The sequence below is a fragment of the Akebia trifoliata genome, chromosome 11 (genome assembly GCF_017979445.1).
Source record: "Akebia trifoliata isolate Shusen 1 chromosome 11, ASM1797944v1, whole genome shotgun sequence".
Lineage (NCBI taxonomy): Eukaryota > Viridiplantae > Streptophyta > Magnoliopsida > Ranunculales > Lardizabalaceae > Akebia > Akebia trifoliata.
This window is the reverse complement of record NC_141385.1, coordinates 15001453-15021380: the sequence shown is the minus strand read 5'-3', so window position 1 is coordinate 15021380 and position 19928 is coordinate 15001453. Positions and strand designations below refer to the sequence as shown.

At 35.9% G+C, this 19928-nt stretch overlaps 2 long non-coding RNA genes across 3 annotated transcripts in view; one reads left to right on the top strand and one right to left on the bottom strand.

Annotated features, from left to right (window-relative positions):
* Positions 1-5682: 5682 nt before the first annotated feature.
* The window catches only part of LOC147391032 (uncharacterized), a 29965-nt gene continuing 15719 nt past the window's right edge, over positions 5683-19928 (bottom strand). Inside the window, exon 3 of one of the 2 annotated variants that reach the window (XR_015183357.1) lies at positions 5683-6825. This is a non-coding gene — a long non-coding RNA (uncharacterized LOC147391032). Of the gene's footprint in view, positions 6826-12392; positions 13886-19928 lie in introns of those variants that run through there. The other variant, XR_015183358.1, reaches the window with a different exon arrangement.
* LOC147391033 (uncharacterized) lies at positions 10592-19907 on the top strand. The gene is made up of 5 exons (XR_015183354.1): positions 10592-11729; positions 17837-17978; positions 18105-18134; positions 18451-18521; positions 19335-19907. It is a non-coding gene; the product is annotated as an uncharacterized LOC147391033 (long non-coding RNA).

Genomic DNA, 19928 nt, shown 5'->3' with positions numbered 1-19928 from the left:
TCATGTAACTTCAAAACGGTGGGTTTAAGATGAGGTTAAATAGATTTAAAATTAACTCTCTTTTTTATATATATAAATTGAATAGTTGAAGATGATTGATTTTATGAAAAAAAATGAAGGATTTTTCATTAAGGAAAGGAAGAACAAAGTCAATGTGGCAAGTCTTAAAAAAAAAAAACATAAGGTTATCTTAAATGTTCACCAAAATGTGGAGGGTTTGTCCAAATCAGCCAAAATATATATATATATATATTATTTTTGGGGGTGGGGGTGGGGGTGTGGGGGGGTGGGGGGATGTCCATGTCATTAGTTTGAAAAAATAAGTTATCTCAAATATATATTACAAATTGAGAAGACATGTCATCAATTTTAAAGCAAAGGGGTGTCTCAAATACTTATAAAAAATTGGAGGAAGTCAAAATGGGCATTCATTGAACACATAGGTGGTATCTCAAATACTAAAAAAATAAAGGGGTTTGTAATAAATCCATGAAATTGAGAAGGGGGCCATTGGGCAAACAAGAGACAAATTTAATATATATTAAAATTATGTGTAGGTCTTAGTAATTTTTAAAATTTCTTCAGGGGGAAACTAGGGAAATAAGGAGGTCAGTCTAATATATATTAAAATATAAGTAGGCTTTTGTAACTTTTAAAAATTCTTATGGGGCAATGTAGACACCCATTTTGGGATTGCCTGATTCAACAATTTGTTATTCAATTATTGTGGATCTCTAATGATGAGCGCATAGTACATGCAAGAGCCGAAAGCTTTTTAGAGGTCATTTCCTATTTTCTTTCCCAGTCCTTCTCTATTCTCTCTCTTTTCTGTACGCTAAACTTAGAAATTACGCACGCTTTGGATCGTCTTTATTTTATAATCAACTTAAGAAGTACGTACAGTCAGACTCGTTATACATTTCGATAACATAGAGACCTCGCAACGTTAGGAAAATGAGATCTTGATACTTAAAAATAATTATTTTGTGACCAAATAAAATCATTCACTAAATTTTACATAAATTGACAAAATAATGAAAATTCCTTTCGTTCGTCCCATTCCTATGAAATGTCGCAAAAGTACTATCATCGCTCTCAGAATGTTATTTTAAGTCTAATGAAACTAAAATCAGTGAAAACAAAACGTTTACGATGAGTTGAAAAAATGATCAAAATGCGCATTGACGTTTGACTTTTACTTAGAAATCTCGATTATTAGGAAAATGTGAGTTTGGGGATTAAAAGATAACCTTTCGACAATATTCACGTACACTAAAAAAATCTAGAGATTTTTTGCACTTAAGAAAATCGAAATTATTTACATAAAATGATGATTTTCATCACATGAAATAACAAATTTTATCACATGAAATAACGAATTTCACCACATGAAATGACGAATTTATCAACATAAAATAACGAAATTTAAACCAAAATTTGAGAAAATGAAAAAAAAAAACCTTAATTTGAAACATTCAAAACTTAATTCAAATTAAAATCTTACATTGGGTACTAGACCCTTATCATGATTTAAATTGTTTTTACTTAATGCACCTCAATTTAAGTATATAACGTTAAATTAAGCAAATGGGGGTGTCGATAGTATTTCTTCAAAGTGAATGATAGGACTCATAATCACACATTAATTAAAAATCAAAATTTCTTAAAGAAACATCGATAAATTCCAATCAATCAGGCCCATCAATGCAAAATTAAATTAATGAATCGAATTAGAGGAGGGGATCATTACACTCAAGATGTATGGGATCATTATCCCATGTAATTTAGTTTACTTAGTATTGATGCCCATTTTTTGGTAATGTACACGGAGGATAAGACCTTTTTATTAGTCACATGTTGAGTGGCACATAGGGTAGTCCCACCACTACCTAAATCATGTATCATGGTCGTTCGATGTTGGTATCACGTTGGTATAAGCCATACAAAGATGATTAAAGAGAAGGAGAAAGAGAAAGAGAAAGAGAAAGAAAGGATAATACATAATTTATTCAGGGTTTGTCCAAATCTAGATTATGTCCCTAGGCTCCGAGGAGTCACCCCACTAGTCTTGAAACTATTACATGATTTATATGGGGTTATCGAAAGGGAGAGAGAAAGGTATCTCCTTAGTAGTCTCATAGTCAAAGCTCCTTATGACGCCACGTAGCAACCTCAAAGGAGACACCCAACGATTCTGAAGATGCCATGTGGAGGCTTCAGAAGCAACACATGTGTGTCACTTGGAGACTTTATTACCCATACTACATTAGTCCCTTGCCCATCATGCGAGTATATTATTCTTTATGTGGTCGTGCGACATGCAGTCTCGTGCTTAATCAGTCTTATAGCCAGTCGTGCTCTATAACACTCTAGGGAGAAGTCGTTCTCACTCAAACGATTGACCTGAAGTTTTTTCAAAGCAAACGTTAATGTAATATTTAGTGTGAAAAGCATTGCGCCAATTGGTGATTGCACATGGTACACTCACAAGGAAGGTGTTCAACTCCTCGTCAAGCAAACAAGTACTAGAACCTCTCTGCGATTAAAGTGCATGACACCGTTCAATAGTGCACATGGTGCATCGTTCAAGAGTGTTGAGCAAGATGCACGACGCTTTGTCTAGAATACACATGATATATTAAATTAAGGGCGCATGACACTTTGTGTAATACACACGGTGCATTAGGTCGAAAGCGCACAATGCCTCAGCAAATAAGCGCCAAGTTTTCTACGTGAGTAAGGTACATGGTGCCACTTAATAATCCACACCATGCATTCTTTGGGAGTGCTCAGGGTCTCTATGGACACAAATGTGAATCGAGTCATCTACGTGAGTAAGGCGTACAACGTTTTGTCCAAGATACACATGACGTACTAGTTTAGGAGCGCATAGCGTCCAATTCAGCAATGATTTTTTTATGTTTGTTAGTGCCTCATTAAATACGTATGATCCCTAAGTTCTTTGTGTGAGCAAGATGTACATCGCCTTTTGATGATCGCACATGGTGTCTACAGTTGAACTCGTTATGATGCTCGAGAAATATATGAGAAGGGGTGCTCGACGCCTATAGCTTTATGCTGTTTTGATAAGTCTCAAGTACAAGGCGTCTTGGAGTTTGCTATCATTCAAAGCTCTAAGCCGTTTGAGAAGTCCCCGAGTATCAGGCGCCTTGGGAGTTTGCCTAAATAAGTTTTGGTGAGGGCGCTTTGGATGGTAATGATCCTTGAGCAAAATCAAGAAAGAGTGTAGCGACAACTTCTTTGCTCCAACACGGCTGTTCATCTCATTTAAGAGTGTCTTTCTATTTTTTTTGTCTTAAGTGAAAACATCATCGTGACCCCTTTGTGGCTATTTGTTTCGGTCGAGAATACCGTGGATATTTGATTTCTTTTCTTTGGAGGTTCTCAAAGAACATGACGTGCTTATATCCCCTTTTTTGTAGATGTCAAAAGTCACAATGTGCAGTAGTGGTGATCGACAATTGCAAGAGGAGACAAATTGCATTCAACTAGGAAGAGACGCCTTCTAGTGAAACACATTGTACCAAACCCTTATCAAACACGTTTTATCAAACCTTTTCAAGTGAGAATCATGGCCGTAATGATGGGATTATCATTGTCCTTCTCATAGAAGTTAATATATATGTAAATTTCCTTGACTTTTGAGATAAGGATTTGAACCCGAGTGAAAGGGGGAAGAATCGAGTTAAGATTACAAAATTAATCTAAGCCAATAAATATATCTGTTTTTGTGTTTTTGAAGTAATTAAAAACAAAATAAAACTAATAGAAAATAAAATAAAGCTAAAATTATGGAGGGAAATACCATTGGAAAGAGATCCACCTATAACAAATTAGTAAATAAAATCTAGCTCCCTAACCTCTTTGATAACTCAATCATAACGGCTATGTTCGTTCCTTAGATCAAAATATTTAACGAGATAAAATCTGATTTAAAGAACTCTAAGTAGAATTTCTTCACTTTCTAGTATGTAAATCTCTTACTATCAAATATCTACATTTAGCATGCTATATTTTGACCTTATTTAAGTATGAAACATCTAGGTTAAGTATAAAAGGTGTAAGAGTTCATCTCTAGCCTAAATCCATAGGAGTGGACAAGCCTTGCAAAGAATTCACAAACATTAAAGGAAATTAAGCTGTAAAGCACTAAATACTTCAAAATAATATTGTTCTAAGATTCTCCACTCTTCAATGGAGGGGTGATTAGCCTAAGTCATTGCAACTGATAGAGAAATATAGATGGAGAAGAACAAGCATTGCTTTATTGAATAAAGATAATTACACTCTCTTACTTACAAGTTTACAAAATTTTAAGGGAAAATATATGCTACAAAATAGAAAAATATAAGAAAAGGCCAAGGGCCTTAGGCTAAAGGAATAGATACCAAAGAAAAAGGCAAAAAAATGGATCATTTCTACATTAAGAAATGTTTTCTATTTATAGAAATCCTAGGTTCTGAAAGGATACATTCTTAATCGCCTTAACTATTGTGGATAAAATCACGTGCGAAGCACATTCCTGTAATTTTAGGGCATTTGAATTGAAGTCCACTGTGTTGTGGTTGGGTCTCAAATTTTGGCCAAGATGCATGATTGGTCCTTCAAATTGTAATGCAATGTCTATTTTCTAATTTAAGGTTTGATGGTTTGATCTTTGATTTGCATAATGAACACACATAATTAAGATTTTCCGACAAATACAATTATTTATGTGCAATTAAGCCTAATTAGCATGAAAGAACATGTAACGTGATATTTCGAGGCTTAACATGATTATTTATTTAATATAGAAAATAAAGACAAAAATCGAGATAAATATTTGAAAAAAATGCTGATAAATCAATGTTTTTAAACACTGATCACATTCCCAAACTTACTTTTTTTTAGTCCCGAGAAATTAAATTACCACTTTCGCAAGTATCTCAACTGCATTTAACGAATGCAACAATAAACCCTCAGATTACTCCTAGTGGACGAGTTTGACTCGTGAAGATTTGTAGAGAATATACCCACAAAATTCAAAACAACTTTGAAATAAAAACGGTCATAATCAAAATCTATATTAAAAATACAATAGGTTAATTATGATTTGTTAATCATTTGGATGGGTGTAACATTTGGTATAAACTCCCAAATCTTATTTCTTTGAACTTAATTTAAATTAACTTTTAAAAAAATAGCAATTCTAACTAAGAAACTTTAGAAAAAATTTCATAGGTTAGCCGGCCAACAGGTGGTTTACATCATTACATGACAGTTGTAAACATGACTCATTGTAGGATATGGGTTTACATGGAAGTATTAAGAACGTATCACTGCATTAGTAGTTTCTTTGATTTACTGAAAGTCAATAATTAAGAGAGAGAGAGAGAGAGAGAGAGAGAGAGAGAGAGGTTAAATAGTTGGTTTGATGTCACATTAGTTGCTGGAAAAGATGATCGACATCTACCCTAGCCCTCTCTTCATTCCACAGTGAAGAGTTGAGACTTGAGAATGGAAGAGGACGAGAGAAAATCTGAATTTATTATTAGATAATATAAATATACTTATTATATTATCTTTTTGAATCGGATTTTACTGAATGTTGATGTACCAATTTTCGAATCTGTTTTCAAAATATATTCAAATACCAAAATAATATCTGAATTCAGATTTGAATCCGAAAATTTTGAATAAATATTCGAAATTTCGAATATGAATTCGAATCGGATTCAGATTTTAGACTATCCATTAACAGTCCTATATTGTTCATATGCAAGCATGGTTGAAAAAGTGCAAACTGCCCAAACAACATTTGCGGAATGAGCCCGAGACCCACAAAGAAACCTATTAAAAAAAACCACGAGTCCAAGTGCCTTCTTTAATTAAGTAGGCTAATAGGAAGTAGGGATAAGAAAATAATTCCTTAGGTTAGCGAATCTGAAGGTGGTTTACATCATTAAATGGAAGTATTAAGCATGGATAGGGCCGCTATCGCCCTAAGCAGCAAGCGCTGAATCAACGCAGAAAGAATGAAGCTGAAGACCAAACTGAAGAAAAGAGTTTTTTTTTAAGGATTCCAGTGAATCACCATATGGGAAGAAAATCCGGCCCGATAAGAGTGTGAGTGATGATTCCGCATCTCGAAAATGGGTTTACTGAGGCGATTCTAAACTCGAGTTGAATGTTTCCTCCACACGTTAGAAGTTTCTATGATTTACCGAAAGTCAAATTTTAATTTTGAAAAAATGTAAGCATCTAGAAGTCCAAACCAAATGCGCGTTTGTTCAAATAAATTATTGCAAAGGAAATTTCCGTCCAACATCCCTTAAAAGAAAAAATAATTTAAATGACATCATCTAATGTACTATATTATAAGTATAAATAACAGATGACAAACCAACCATTATCACCAACTACTTCAAGCATATTTGGTTTACACAAACCAAAAGAAGTAGAAGACCTTTTCCTTCATAAAAGAACACTCCATGGGCAGCGATGAAGAGAGGGCGATGTTGGGACCGGAGGAACTCGCTAAGAAGAAAAAAATCAAATTGATCACATACATCGTTGTTTTCATTGTCCTTCAGATGATAGTGTTTGCGGTACTTGGAACAACCGTTCTAAAAGTAAAACGTCCTAATATCAAAATTACCTCCGTAAGTATCCAGAATTTTAACTATAATCCTACAACCCCTTCCGTTAACATGAGGTTGATCACAGAGGTCAGAGTGAAGAACAAGAATTGGGGTGAGTACAAATTTCGTAACAGTACCATGTTACTTTCTTACCGTGGAGAGACGATCGGAGAGGTTCAAATTCCTGCAATAAAAGCAAAGTTACGGAGCACACGACGCGTGAATGTTACATTTGATGTGACTTCGGAACAATTATCAGGTAATTCAAATCTTGCTAGTGATCTAAATTCGGGGAATTTGACATTCAATGCATACACCAAATTGAATGGGAAGGTGACACTAATGCTGATGATGAAGAAAAATAAATCGGGCCAAATGAATTGCACTTTTACTATCAATACTCCCAACCAATCCGCACACGATATTATTTGCAAGTGATATGTAATAGCTCTAGGCTTTGGTTATTTTTGGCATCTGTAGTATTCTTTTATTCTTTTCTTTTTATTAAGCTTATTGTAATATTTCCTTTGGTTATAGTATATATATATATAAATTAGATACCCCTCCTTACAGAAATATTTAGAGTTGCAACTTTGCAGCTTTTGCTTTGACAAAGTCGTTATCTGACGTAACAAAATTATCCCTACCAAGTGGCAAATTTTACACAACGATGTTTAAAAAGAAAATGTGGAAAGAAAAAGAAAAATAATATCATCATACATCGCTAGACTATATATTATCAATGGTCAAGGGAGGCAAGTCTAATTTTTTTTAATTTGTAGAGGAATTTCTAATATGCCCAAATTAATAATTTATAAGGTAAGTCAATAAATTATGTATGATATTTTTCATTCTATTTCTTTAGTAAGCCCTATATTCTGTATTTTTATCAAAACAACTCGGCTTCTATATTACATTTATATTGGAATATTCATTTGACCATTTTCTAATTACTTTTGTTGGAGTATTCCATTTATTTCATAAAACTAAAAAATCTCGGTCCAAGCCAGATCTGAGGTTAGAATACTTAATTGGTACCCACTAAATTTTGAACCCTATCTTGGTAGTGCAGTTGGTAATTTTTTTTTCTTCTTAATGCCTATTCACCTCCACTTTCAATTATAGAGATCGATGATTTAAATTGTTGAGATCTAGAATTCAAATCCTTGAGATCAAACTTTTTTCCAATCATTAAGATTGATATTTAACAATCATCAAGATCAGTGATTCACAACATGAAAAAATGTCATATTCGATGGCCCAAGGCCGTCAAATTTCATAAAATTTGATGGATCAAGATGTCAACTTTTCATTAATGATTTTTTTTTTCCCATCAAATTAATGGAGAATAGGAGATATTCGATGGTTCTAACCCATTGAATTGGGGAACATAAAATTTTTTTACGGTCATGGGTTGTCGAAATTTGATTTCTAAATTATTGGGCCAAGGCTCATCGAATTTTCCAATTTTCATGTATTGATGATAATTGTCCATCTCGACATTTGAACTCAATTATGGAGATCAATGATTCAAATTGTCGTGAGCAACAACTGGATTCATTTAGAAACATGTCTCTACCACAAGGCTTATTAAGTAATTTTCAATGGGTTTAGTTAACATTTGCCCAAAGGGCACACGTTAATATGCATTAAACACACCTCCAAACTTTATTTTCCTATAAAAAATAGCCTCAAAATTTGGTTTCAATAAAAAAAATACCCTAAAATGCTTATTTCCAAGGTATATTTAATGCATCTTAACATGGTGCCATTGGATCAAGCATTAACAAAAACCATTTTCAGTAAGGAGATCAGTTACATCAGGTGCAACCTTGATTGTAATTTTCATTGTGTGGGAATCACATTCCTTACCAAACTCAAGTTAGCCAATGCCTTATGCGAATGTGGGAATCCAATTTCTTTTACTAATTCTACTTACTACATAGTCGGACCTCAATCTATCAAAGCAACTGTCACGTTTGGACTTTGTAATATAAGCATTATTTTCAAGTCAACATTAAAATGCCTACATATCCATTATATGATTTGCATATAGATCAATATGTGGAATATCAAATCATAAACCATACTGAATGTTTTAGGATCAACATGAATTAATAATCACTATTTCTATCATGATCTCATCGTCATAGGTTACCTACCTGTGATTGTCGCAAATGCCATTGATCTCCAAGGTGCATCGATTTAATACCCTTTTAAAATGATCTTTGATCTCTAGACTCACCTTCTCATCCATAATCTATACTTGGATCTTATGCCTGTCTTCATGGAATTTCGATCTCCAATAACCCTTGAACCTATATCACGGCTTGGACATGCAACCCGCATGGGTTCTTGAAGTTTTTGATTCTCTTGAATGAAAATCACACACATATAGGCGAGCCGATCCAATTCTTTTATACGTAGGAGTAGAGGGCCTAGATCTTCTCCGAGATTAAAAAGCTACCCATCATAGAATTCCTATCCTTCTATAATAGACGTTTCCCGCAAAATAGAAACTCTCAGCCAACTATGTTAATTGTTATTGATTTATTTCTTAATGAGGAAACACATCACACTAAAACACTTAAACCGCACTACTTATTGGCCACTCAAAAAACCATGGGTTTTTTTAACATTCTCCAACTTGACCTACTCAGTCGATTAGGAAATTTTGAATATAAATTTTTATTTTGAAAATCATTTTTTTCATTGGGTTTTCTCCTCTTGTAAAACACGACACGTGTACACGATTTAAAAATATCAATAACTTTAGTTGAAATAGAATCACAATAATCTCGTATTTTGGTTAAGTTAACAATGTAAATCATGATGTTTATATGTCACCAATGCCATACTCCCTTCCATGTACTGCGCTATTGAAAACTCTCCTTAGTATAATTCTTAATTGAGAAATAATTAAGCTTTCGCCTTTTCTCCAAAAGACACTAACCCCTATAATTTGTCTTGTCAAGAACTTCCTGTAATCAAATTCATGCAACTATAATATACATAAGCTTTAGTTGGAGGAAAAATAGAAACACCTTTATTCCGCTTATTGTGAATGTCTATTCACTACATGAAAATCCCAAATTTTGAACAAAAAATTTGTTAGACCTGGCCCGACGAATTTTAAAACCCAAAATTCCGTGACCCTTCGACCACATTTTCATAGTCTCTCTCTCTCTCTCTCTCTCTCTCTCTCTCTCTCTCTCTCTCTCTCTCACCGTTTCTCTCTCTTTCTCTCGATCGACCTCTACATCTCTCTCAATCGACCCCTCTATATTTCTCTGTCTCCCTCGATCAATCTTATATCCCCTTCTATCTGATCGATTGATCGATATCTCTCTCTCGATCTATCTTCCTCAATAGATCTCATCTCCCATTCTATTTGATCAATCGATCTCGATCTAGATCTAGATACAATCCTCGTCCTCTCTTGTATCTCATCTCTCATTTCTCAAAGTGATCTATTGATCTCTCTACCTGTCTCTGATAACTCGAAGTGATCTCTCATCTCTCAATCACATTGGTTACAAAGGCACAGTCACCTGTTGCATCACCTCACACGACAAGCCAGGAATCATTGCGACTTCGGGCTAGGTACTATCTCTAATCCCTTTTTTCTTTATATAGAATGTATTACGATTTTTATCCAATATATTTAGATTTGGATTGAAGATTTAGGTTTGATAGACTGATTCATCGTTTTTTTTTTTTTTCCTTCTTTTATTGCTTTGTCATCTTGACCGACCACTTTGGTTGGTTCTATGAGCTCCAAAATGAAATTTTATAAATGTTGAGATATTTTAGTAGAATTTGAGTATTATATGCATACAAACTCTGTTTTCATGGTATAATTCATGTTGTGGATCACAATATTTGAGATAAGATTTTGGTTTTCTAAGAATGGGACTTGGCAAGTGCTCATATTGGTTTGGATCGGTTGATTTGGGTTAGAAATGGCTCGAGTCAATCCTAATTTTATATCCATTAAAAAATGATTTGGTTATTGAAGATAATTTCTTTTTTTAGTATTTTGGGAATTGAATTAATATATTTTATATCCTATAAATTCGATTTTCAATCAATTTGCTACTACTTATTTATTAGCAGATAATAAGCTTTGCATCACAATAGTGGAGGGTTAAAGATTTTGTTTTGGGAAGGCCTTGAATGAGCTCCATGGTTTTTAGAAATATATTTTTTGTACTAATGATGTAAGAAGTAAATATGATGGGTTTTTCGGAATAAATTTTAGGCTTTTACTACATGCCTCAATAATATATTTAGTTAAAATTTATTTAACTCATCCTTGATAACCCATGACATTTTTTTCTTGTGCTGACAAGATAAGCTCCGTGCCTTCTTGTATAAGGAATTGCAGATCTCTTATTGAGGTCACATTCTGTTTTTATCTCTTAAAAAATTTTACATGCCAAATTCCTTCCAGTTATAAAAGCTTTTCCACTGTCAATGTAGTCTTATAACATGGTTCCAATACACACAGATTGATCTTTCATCAAATCTTCTGGTGGACTTGTCTGAGACACTTAGAAATCTGCAAAATCTGAAGGTACGTATTCTTTCTTCTATAACACTGTTTTCCCTTTTCCGGAAATTGGTACTGTAATTATGTTGAAGCATGTAGGGCATAATTAACAGTTTCCATTAGAATTTTCTACTAAGGGATCCTGAAGAGGAAAATCTTGTCGAGGCAATTGCATTAGGGTTAGGGATGAGGAAAGTAGGGTTTATATTCACACAGACGATTGGTCAAAATAAGAAGGATTATACAATGTCAAATTCGGAGATTCTTCAAGCAGCTGAGCTTCATGGGGAGAGTGGGTTACACCAATGGTTAAGTTGAAAGTTAATGAAGATGGGGATGCTGATGCGCACTTCGAGGCATTTTAGATGAGCGATACGTGTGTTAAATTGTTTAAGGAAGATTGGTTTGAGAGGGAGTGTGGGGCAGAAGTTGATCCAAAGCTGTCTTGGATGAAGAAGGATGTTGTTGGGGTGAAGGATACTAAGGAAGTCGACAATGATTTCTTCTTGGTTATAGTTAAGATCTTGGATCACCAGGTGAGTTTCAATTAGTTGCATTGGTTATTTTAATTCTAATTTTTCAATTTATTGCGTTCTATTTTCTTATATCATATAATGTGTTAGATTAGATTTTTTTATCATTAAAAAAACTTATAATGTTGTTGATTCTAATTGAGATCATATTTGAAATGTGACATCATGACCTTTATTGACTATGATGATTAATTTGGTGGATGCTATGAAGTCTGATTTTTGTTGATTTGGTGGTTTAATTTTGTATAAACAGTTGTGGGCTTCTATTGAACTATCATATGTGGAACTATGCCATTAAAATATTTTGAATTTTGTGTATGTTTTGGCATTATGACCGATATTTTTTTTTCCCACACATTTCTGGTAGATATTTTTTTCTTTTTATTTGACTAATTTTTTACAAAACAGTATAATTGAATATAAAAATTCCTGCGTAGGCATTGCTTATCTAAAGGACCCCTATCTAGGTTCCTTACAAGGCTTTTGACTACACAGGTTTTGATTCTAAATTATGTTGCAGTTCATGTGACTAGGAAACACGTTGTAATTTATAAATATATATGCTTCATAATTGGATCATTTCTTAATATTAGCTTGGTCATGCTTACTGCTTGATATTATAAAGAAGACCATTGCTTAACCAACCCCCCCCCCCCCCCCCTCCGAGATATTGAGCTTGAGACTGAATCAAAGAGGCACATAGATGAGCTGAAGAGTTTTAGGGATTAGTTGATAGAAATGGATCTTTTGATTGAGCTTGTATAAAGTCAATGTAACAAGGGCACAGCACATTTCTTGGTGATTGACATGGGTACAAGGTGTCTGACATGATGCTTTTGAGAAGCACAAAATGGGAATACACAATATAAATGTATTACGAAGAGATCTAATAAAAGTACCCCCATCCAACCTGAATACATGTTTTCTTACTTATATTTTTGTTTCTTTTCCAAATTTGACTGATGATAAGGAATTTCTTATATGAACTTTTCTTTTGATCGGTATTCTTTCATAAACTTTGCTGATGATGCAAGGACCACTTTCATCAATCTTTCCCATTGAGAACAGGATTACATCAGTGACAATGAGGGCACTGAAGAGTCACTTTGACAGGTCAAAGAGCCTTCCATTCGTAAAGCTGATTTCAGATTTTCATTCTCAACATGACACGTGGCTTTTGTATTTATTTCACACCCTTATTCATTAATATTTGGTATACCTCCTTGGATCCACTGCAACGGTGGGTTGGCTGCCCCACGTGGTCAGAGGTGTAGTTTGTGCAATCTCCATTTGACTAAAATTTATGTGTGTGTCACGGTTATGCTCTTTCGAAGCGAGGTCGTGCGGCGCGGGGTGCTAATCCACAAGCAAGCCTGAAAATTTATATTCACACACAATACGTAGCTAGCAAGCAAGAGAACGGGTGCAACACGAGGCAAAGCCCGAAGGAAACTTTGTTGATATGATATTTGATTATACGGTGTAACACATTACAAAAGTAAATAGGTGTATTATAAGCAACTGATGATGTATGACACGTAGGACTCCATGTAGCTTGGCGCGAGGGCTTGAAGTCAACGTGAGTGTAGGCCGAGGATTGGAAAGCATTAGAAACCCTTCTTACAAAGTATATGCTAAGTTTTTCCTAAGTTTTCAAAAGGAAACATCAAAAGTAGAGGCCGATCATACCCTTTATTACATAAAATGCCACTAAGCTAACAGATATGCCCTGGAACGAGGCTGATATGACTTCATATGTGAGCCTTACATATATTACATGGGTGCTCCCGGGTGACTCTTGGGCGAGCTACACCTAATTATAAGTGTCACAATGTATGGGCGTCACAATCTCCCCCACCTATTCTACAGACGTCCTCGTCGCATTGCCCAAACAAACTTTTCAATCTTCTGTTTAAAAGGTAATAGGTTCTCTGCATTCTCCAAGGTAGCTTCACATTTTGGCATGTTCTTCTATATGATGAAGTATTCCACATGTTGCTGCTGACTTGACGCTTTCGAAAACTTAGTCGACAACACGCTCTGGTTGAATAGCTAAATGAAAAGGTGTACATGTTGGAATGTTGTGCACGGGATCTACTGGATCTACATGATACGGCTTGAAACTTTTTGCATAGAAGACAGGGTAAATGCTGCGTAACCTGTATGGTAACAAAAGTTTAACAAACATATATGTCCTTGAACTCTGTCCCTGATAGCCTGGAATAATAATGTGAGGAGCTAAATGTTGTTGGCCTGTGATAATTTCAAAAGGTCTCTTGTTGGAGGAAGAGCTCTTCTGAAGGTTGAAATTGAACTGCACGACATCAGGAAGATTCGCCTAATTCTTAAATTTGGCATTGGCAAGATACCTCAAATATTCCAACACAGAATTGAACCTCTTCATTTGCCAATTTGTTTAAAGATGTGCACTGGTTGGAAAGTCAAGCTGAAACCCAAGTAATCTACACAATTCAGCCCATAACTTCCCTATGAATCTCTATCATTGACAATACTTTTGGGCACACCCCAATACTTGATGACATTCTTGTGAAGTTACTGAGAGGCTTCATTTGCAACTTGAACTCGACAGTAACCTGATCTCAAACCCAACTTTGAAGAATACTTGGTTATCCCAAGTTGATCGAATAAGTCAGCAATTTGTGGGATAGGATACTTGCTCTTGATGGTGATCGTTTTTTACGTTCGATAATCGACACAACGCCATAATGACCCATCATGTTGCATAACTCAACTAGTTCCGAAGGACTCATCTTGTAAGGCCCTGTCGTAGGAGGCGTGATACCAGGTAGTTATTCATTCTGATGATCAATCGAGCTATGTGGCGGTAAGGCCTTTTGAAGCTCATTCGACATCACATCATCAAATTCTATCAATACCTGTGTAACTTGAATGGGAGTTGAACTATGGTCATGATCATCAAGTTCAACTCGTAAGGTAACAATGTGCGTTTGCTCACCTTTATTCAACCTTTTCTTTAGTTGAAGGGTTGAAATCATCTTCCCTCTTCTTTACCAATGAGATGGGAATGAAGCTTGGACATTCACCTAACATGTCCAATGTGTTGGCGAATGGCATTGATACGGCCTTGTTCTATCGCAAAAAGTCCATTCCAATGATGACTCTGAATTCATCGAGTGGAACTTCGAGTAAATCAAGTTTTTCATTCCATGTGCCTATCTTGATGGGATACTGACTTGGCCGACCCTTAGATAGGAGTGGCTTGGGAGTTTACAACTTTCATGTGGCTTGAATCTTTCACAAGCCGGATGTTGAGGCGCTTTGCCTCTGCAAGGGAAATAAAGTTACGCATAGCTCCTGTATCAACCATTGCCTTGGTGGTCTTGCCACCAACTTCGATGTCAACATACATAAAACCCTTTCGTTGACGACTTTTCCGAGTCTCAGAGGTCTGCTTCATTGCATTTAGTAAATGCATTGCTCTCATGTGAGGAGAATCTTCATCATCTCGCCCACTCATATTCTCATGACTAAGGTCAATCTTGGAGGCTGGTAATGTGTTCAACTTACTCCGCTGTGGATACTTGAATGTCTTGTGAGAACCACCACATATAATGCACTTAAGCTTGTGGCGGTACTTAGTACGCGAGGTACTTCTACTCTTTGAAGGGAAGGAATTCCTTTGAGATCCCTGACTAGAATTGTGTCTGTGCCCTCCATTCTTACCATTCGAAGACTTCTTAGTGTGCTCATGTTGTTGGGAGTACCCCTTCAAGTGAAGGTGTACATTCTATTTGCTCCCATCCGCGGGAGTATAATCAATCAACCGTTGGGTTGTGGCAATTGCGGACGCGAGATCTTGCACACATTGCCTTTGGAGCTCTGTTTGAACCCAAGGCTTGAACCCTTCTTGGAATGAGAACAACTTGTCCTTCTCAGACATGTCACAGATATCAAGCATCAAAACAGAAAACTGCTTGGCGTAGTCATGCACTGTACCTGTCTAGTGGAGTTGCCTCAACTTTCTACGGGCAATGAGCTCACATTCTCTAGTAGAAACTTATGTTTCAGTTCCCGTTTAAGGTCATCCATGTATCGATGGAACATTTGCCACTTTAAAAAATCTCGGTGTATTTTGTTCGCCACCATAGTTTGGCATCACCTGCAAGATACATAGAAGCTGTTGTGACCATTACCTCTTCGGAATTCAGACGAGCTGCACAGAAGTACTGCTCCAAGTCAAATAAGAAATTCTCGAGCTATTTTGCATTGCATGCACCACTAAAGGCGCGTGGCTTGGGGACTCCCAAGTGCGAGGGAAGAGCTTCACTACTGGTAAGTCGTTCATTACCAACAGCTCTAACAAGGAGACCTACCTTGGTAGTGAGCTATGTGATCTGTTCTTGTAAGTTGGCAAGTGATCCTTGGGTATCTTCATTGAGGTCAACTTATTTAGCACCGACTATAACGGATTCTTCCTCCAACGTGTTCTGGCGATCATCTAGTTGTGCAACACCATCAATGAAACCCGATAGCTAGGCCATCTTATCTTCGAGTAGCTCAATACGTTCATTGTTTGTACTTGGGGGTGGTGTGGTTGGAGCGGATTGATCCGCAGTACCTTTTTTACTTCTTGCCATTGTTCGCGTGAACTAAATAGAACTGGGGGAAGAGCTTGGTGAGGAAACCAACTTGAACCTGTAACCAACGTGGATTCAATATCAACTGTGCGCTGATACAAACTATCACAGCGATGTCTTTTTAAAACGAGGTTGTGTGGTGCAAGGGGTGCTAATCCACAAGCAAGCTTGAAAAACAATTCTACACACAATACGTAACTAACAAGCAAGAAAACGAAGGCAACACGAGGCAAGGCCAGGAGGCAACTTTGTTGATATAATATTTGATTACACAGTGTAAAACGTTACAAAAGTAAATAGGTGTATTACAAGTAACTGATGATCTATGACATGCGGGACTCCATGTAGCTTGGCGCAAGGGCTTGAAGTCAACGTGGGTGTAGGCCGAGGATTAGGAAGCACTAGACACCTTTCCATCAAAGTGTATGCTAAGTCTTTCCTAGGTTTTCAAAAGGAAACATCAAAAGTAGAGGCCAGTTATACTCCCTTAGTACATAAAATGTCATTAAGCTAACAGATATGCCCTAACACGGGGCTGAAATGGCTTCATATGTGAGCCTTACATATATTACATGGGTGCTCCCGGGTGACTCTGGGGCGAGCTACACCTAACTCTAGGTGTCAAAATGTATGGCCGTCACACCATGGCATACTTGCTCGTGTAGAGGTATTGTCCCCGGATTATTATCATGTCCTTATTGATGAGATTTTTGACATGTCTGCACAACTACAGGATAAGGATATAGATGAGGGAATGACATTCGCGAACACTAACATAGGCTCCATCATCAAGTGGCCTCGTATGATGACAAACATCATATTATGATCCCTTTGTCTTTAGACTGCTAATGTCTTTGAATTTGTACTACATATGCACTTTGATATTGTCTTTGATTGTTCATTACATATTCTAGTGGTGACTTACTTAATACTATAGCTCTTATTAATTCATTTGACATAGGCTCCATCATTAGATTGCCTCGTATGATGACATATATTATATCATAATCCCCTCCCATCTTTTAAACTTGTATTACATTGTCAGTCCCAAGCCCAGATAAAGGAGGAGGGAAAAGGATGATCCAACTTTTTATAATAGGCCATCAAGAGGAATGTTTTTGAATTGCTAACTCTATCTTCTCTCATCTTTATTTTTGTTTTATATTTCATTGCTAGAACCTGTTTGTGTATTGTCTGCAAACTATATATCTATATATATATATATATATATATATATATATATATATATATATATATATATATATATATATATATGCATGTTTTACTTTTAATTGTTGTTATATAAAGTAGTATATCTCATTCCTATACTCATACAATGTAACTTTTCTACGAAGCACTCCTTTCGTTAGTAATTTTCTATAAATTGTCCCAAGCACAAGTTTGTCTTCTGGTGGTAGATGACCACACTTGTGGTCTTGTTCTAACATTTATCTGAATTTATAAACTTTGTTGTTCTCCTGTCCTGTGCAGTCGCCCAACTGCATTGTATGACAGGGCATGGGAGAGTGACGAGGATGAACTCCATAACAGAGATTATGATGTAGGAGCACTTGCAAATAACCTGAGTCAGTCCTTTAGATACAAAATGTATGAAAATGATGATGCTGAAGAGGTATCTAATACCACATACACTTGAACTAGTTGATTTCTTAAATGCATTCTTTTATTTTGATAAATATGTAGCTTATGAATTATTGTTCTGTGGAGGTAATTTGGTTCTTCTTGTGCGTGGCTATAGGTTCATGGATCTCTTGAGCGAGATGATGAGGTAAAATTTCCAATTCTTTTTAGGGATTGTTAAACATTACCTTCCACAAAATAAAAAATAAACTACGTCAAGTGAAGATGGAAAACAAATACACCGACGGATTTGGGGTTTCAAAAATGTCAATTTCATTGATTATATTAATGATATATGGGGATTGGGGTTGAGAAAAATAGTTGCGGCAATCTTTGGAATTTTCAATTTTTATTATGTAAATCGTTAGAATTGTCCCCTTTTTTTTAGTTGGTAAATCTTTGAAATTGTCTTATTGTTCTCAACTAAGCATGAGCTGTATATTTTGATGAATGGAATAATGCAGGATGTTTACTTTGACGATGACTCAGCTAAAGTCGTGATCTCTTCATTGAGGCTTGGTGATGACCAAGAGAGGTAAGAGTCATTGGTCCAGAGGAGACAAAATTTATGGTGTCAATTGAGTAGTTGATCAAAATTTTGTTACATTGCCTCTTTTGATTCATCCATCCAATACCTAGAATTATGTTGATGTACTTGGGGAGCTTTAGTGGCTCGATATTCCAAGCTAAACTCTTGCAAGAGTTCAAGAGTTTTACATCGACTCATCTAGTTTTAGCTCGGAAACTGGAAGGCTCATTAGGGACACAAGTTGTTACATTTTAAACATGTTTTTGTAGTTGATACTACAACTAAAGCAAAGCCCTTATATCTCGTCATTAATGGCTGAGACAAAATCTTTATGTTTTATGTTGCAGCAGTTTGGTCACAAATTCCAATAGGTTTGCTTTCCAAGGTGACAAAATTGGTAATGAACCTCTGAGCACTTCTCCTTTAGAGAAGATGGTTTCATATTGAATTCTAGGGAAGATCAGCATTATGCCATAAAACTGTTGGAAATCCTTGTGTTACCTGTGCATTATATGATATTTTTGATGCACTAAGTGATATCCTTGGGTTGTATTTCTCTTTAAGCTCTTCAATCATTGTTCTAAATCAATAGTGCTTGCTCAAAAGACTACAATGGCAGTAGGACTATCCATTACAACATTTGCACATTGGTGGAGTTAAAAAAAAAAATTTCTATGCTATTGTTCTGCAATGGCGATTAAACTGGTGTTTTGTTATTTAAAGCCGTGTTCAAATACATGGAAGATAATTAGAAAATTGTGGGAAATGTGTTGAGGTTTTACATATTATCTTGATTATGGTTCTGTCTGTTTCATCCAGGCTTTACACCAGCTCAGGCAAATTGCTCAGGAGGTGTTTCAATCAATTGTCACTAGTTGGGGTAGAAGACCTACAACTTTACGAGCACTTAGCCAGAGGCTGAGCAGGTGAGTGCATCCTAGTTCTTTGCCTTACATGACTATTGGAATATCTTATTACATCCCAAGTCCTCAAATGTTTCCTCGAAGGGGTTTTAATGAAGCCTTTAATGGGTTTGCTGATGATGGATGGTCCAGTATGGGAAGTGACGTGGTAGACGACATTGCCATTCTTGTAAACTCATCTCCTAGCAAGATTACTGGTGTAAATCTTGCTTTGCTAATGGATTTCCTATTGTGAATAATGCCATTTTGTGTGACAAGGCATCCATGCTTTTATAGGTCAGGATATTGTTTATATTGCCTTTTGCAGTGTACACACTGTAAGAAAGCTCATCAATTTCCATGCCCTATCCCAATTACTGATGTCTTTGTGGGAAAACTACAAAGATAAACCTATACTACATATACCATGTTTCATTCGACAACTATGTAAATAACACTTAGTTTTTGGGACAAAGGCCTCTGGAACTTACAATGGCTTCAATGCACTCGG